Source organism: Anopheles merus, unplaced genomic scaffold (genome assembly GCF_017562075.2).
Source record: "Anopheles merus strain MAF unplaced genomic scaffold, AmerM5.1 LNR4000524, whole genome shotgun sequence".
Taxonomy (NCBI): domain Eukaryota; kingdom Metazoa; phylum Arthropoda; class Insecta; order Diptera; family Culicidae; genus Anopheles; species Anopheles merus.
In genome coordinates, this window is record NW_024428104.1 from 25,479 (window position 1) to 28,763 (window position 3,285).

Genomic DNA, 3,285 nt, shown 5'->3' on the forward strand with positions numbered 1-3,285 from the left:
AAACATTGAAGAAAGCAGACGTTCCGCGAGAGGTGGTGCAGTGGGTTATTTGCTTGGAGGAGTTTAGTTTTGAGGTGGAACATCGTGCCGGAGACCGATTGAAACATGTCGATTGTCTCAGTCGATATCCACAGTTAACAATGATGGTGACATGTGAAGTGACGGCTCGTGTTAAAAGAAATCAACAAAGGGACGATTCGATAAAGGCGATAGTTGAAATTCTTAACACCAGACCGTACGAAGATTACAAGATGAAAGGAGAACTTTTATACAAGTGTGTCGAAGGACAAGACCTTTGAGTGATTCCGCGTGATATGGAAAAACAAATAATTTCGGACATTCATAGTGAGGGTCATTTTGGACTATGCAAAACCATGCACGCCATAAAACAACGGTATTTTATACCGCATTTAGAGCGAAAAGTGAAACTGATTCTCAACAGCTGTGTGAAGTGTATCATCCACAATAAGAAGTTAGGACGAAAGGAAGGGTTCCTGCACCCCATTGACAAGGGAGATCAGCCACTGCAAACCCTTCACCTCGATCATGTAGGGCCGATGGACGCTACGGGAAAGCAGTACAAATACGTTTTGACTGTAGTGGATGGTTTTTCCAAGTTCGTCTGGTTGTACCCGACAAAAACGACTGGAGCGGAGGAAACGTTGAGGAAGCTGGAATGCTGGTCGATAATTTTTGGCTATCCGGCTCGTATCGTAACCGATAGGGGCTCAGCTTTCACAGCCAACGCATTTGGTGAGTACGCTAATCGCCATGGTATACAGCACGTCGTTTGTACAACAGGAGTGCCGAGGGGCAACGGTCAAGCGGAGAGAGTGAACCGCACCATGTTATCGGTTTTGACGAAGTTGTCATCGGAAGATCCTGGAAAGTGGTTCAAGGTGGTACCTTCTGTGCAGCGATTAACTCTCATATTCACGTAGCAGCTGGAAAGTCGCCATTCGAGTTGATGTTCGGGACAAAGATGAGGACGTCGGAGGTGGAAGACTTGTCGCGGTTACTGGAGGAGGAAGCGTATGATCGTTTTGATTGTGAACGGCAGGAAATGCGAAAAGAAGCGAAGAATGACATTTGTAATGCGCAAAATGTATATAAAAAACATTATGATTTATCACGAAAGCCGGAATATGCGTACGTGGTAGGAGATTTGGTAGCCATCAAAAGAACACAATTTGTAGCCGGGAGAAAGCTTGCTAGCGAATTTTTGGGACCGTATGAGGTTATTAAAATTAGTCGTAACGGACGATACAAGGTAAAAAGGGCAGCCAATTGCGAGGGACCGAACATAACAACAACAAGTTGCGACAACATGAAGTTATGGTCGTTTGCCATCAGTAACGACAAAGTATTCTCGGAAGATGAAGCAGAATCGGAATGAATAAAATGAATTAGAAGAAAAATCTTCAGGGGCTGAAGATGGGGTAGGACGGCCGAATGTAAGAAAGGAAAAGCGCTAGTGGTAGTGAGAGAGAGAAATAACGGTAGCGAGATCAGGAGAACGAGAGCGAACTAGGAACGAGTAGCGAGAGAGAGAACGCGCAGCGTTAAAATCGGGAGCGCGGGTTAAGCGCGGGGAGTTGAATTCGGACCGCGAAGCGAATAACATGTTGTGAACGAAAGTAATCAATAAAGCGTTATTTGTCTTAAAACGAATAAAAGACTCCACATTTGGTGTCAGAAGTGGGATGAAAATCCAGACAACAGTGCGTGTAGCTGTGGGATGAACATCCAGACAACAGTGGTTTTACGTGTAGCTGTGGGATAAACATCCAGACAACATTGGTTTTACGTGTAGCTTGTGGAATTAACAAGAGTGATTAGAACGTTCAGTAGATTGATCTAAGAAAATCAATTGAAGTGAGGGAAAAGTGATCCCGTGACTAATTGATTTGAGGTGATCAGAGTTAGACTCAAATTTCTGTGGAGTGAAAGTCAGTCAAAGTGAAGGAAAGTGTTCGTTCCTGTGACCGATTGATTTTCGCCAAACAAGTTGACTGATCAAAAATGGATGAGCTGGAGCAGCGCATTCTTGATCTGTGTGAAGAATTCACTAAGACTGGCCTAGCGAAAAGGTGCCAGCAAAAAGGGTTGCCCTCAACGGGAACCAAAGAAGAAATGGCAAGAGCACTAGTGGAAAGTAAAGAAATATCCAGCGCGAATGATTCTACAATGGATCAATTTCATGACGCGGATGAAAAATCTGAAGCGGCAGCTAGCAGTGCAGCAGCGAAAGTGGAACCGAGCATAGTGCAGCAGCCCTACTCCTTTAGGGACGTGGAAGAGGGAATTGAGGCGTTTTGTGCAGATGGCTCAGTAGATTTTGCTGCGTGGCTGACAGATTTTGAGGAAGTTGCGACCATGGCGGGATGGTCAGATGAACAAAAATATGTGATGTGTCGAAAAAAGTTGGTGGGCACAGCGAGAAGTTTTTTGCTAACGATGCGTGGGGTCTCATCGTTCGGGGCTCTTCGCAAGGCGCTAGTAGCAGAATTCGGTGAAAAAGTGCGTCCGATGGACATTCATCGTCAACTTGCATCACGACGACGAAAAAAAGGGGAATCTGCTTTGGATTTCATTTACTCTATGCAGCGAATTGCCAAACAGATTGACCTTGACGAAGAAAGTGTGTGTGAGTACATTGTTGATGGTATCGCGGAGAGCGAAGCGCAACGCTCGGCATTGTACGAAGCGCGCACGGTGAGAGAGTTGAAAGAAAAAATTGCCTGGCAAGAGCGTGCAGCGCAGAAACAAACACGTGCGGTGAGATCTGCATGGTACGAGCGCGCGGGGCAGAAAGAGAACAAAAGTTTGCCGGTTCAAGACACAATTCCTGTGAAAAATGCAACAAAAGCGCGGTGTCTTAATTGTGGTGTGATGGGACATATGGTACGGAATTGTCCAGAACAAAGAAGTGGACCACGGTGTTTTCAGTGCAACGAGTTTGGGCATCGTGCGAATCAGTGTGGGCAAAGGAATAAACAACAACCGGGTACAAGTGCAAACCTGATAAACCATGTCCAAGCTGAGCTACCGACAAAAATGGTCCAGTTGGGGGGAAAAAATATAAAAGCGGTTATTGACACAGGCAGCGAAGTGTCGATTGTCCGTCAAGACACTTTTCAAGATTTAGGGTGTGTACAGCAAAGGATCGAACAATCCATACAACAATTGCGTGGTTTTGGTGGAATCATACAAAAGCCGATAGGCGAATTGGTAACAAACATTGGCATCGATGAAGTTGAATACGAAATCAGTTTGTTGGTGGTC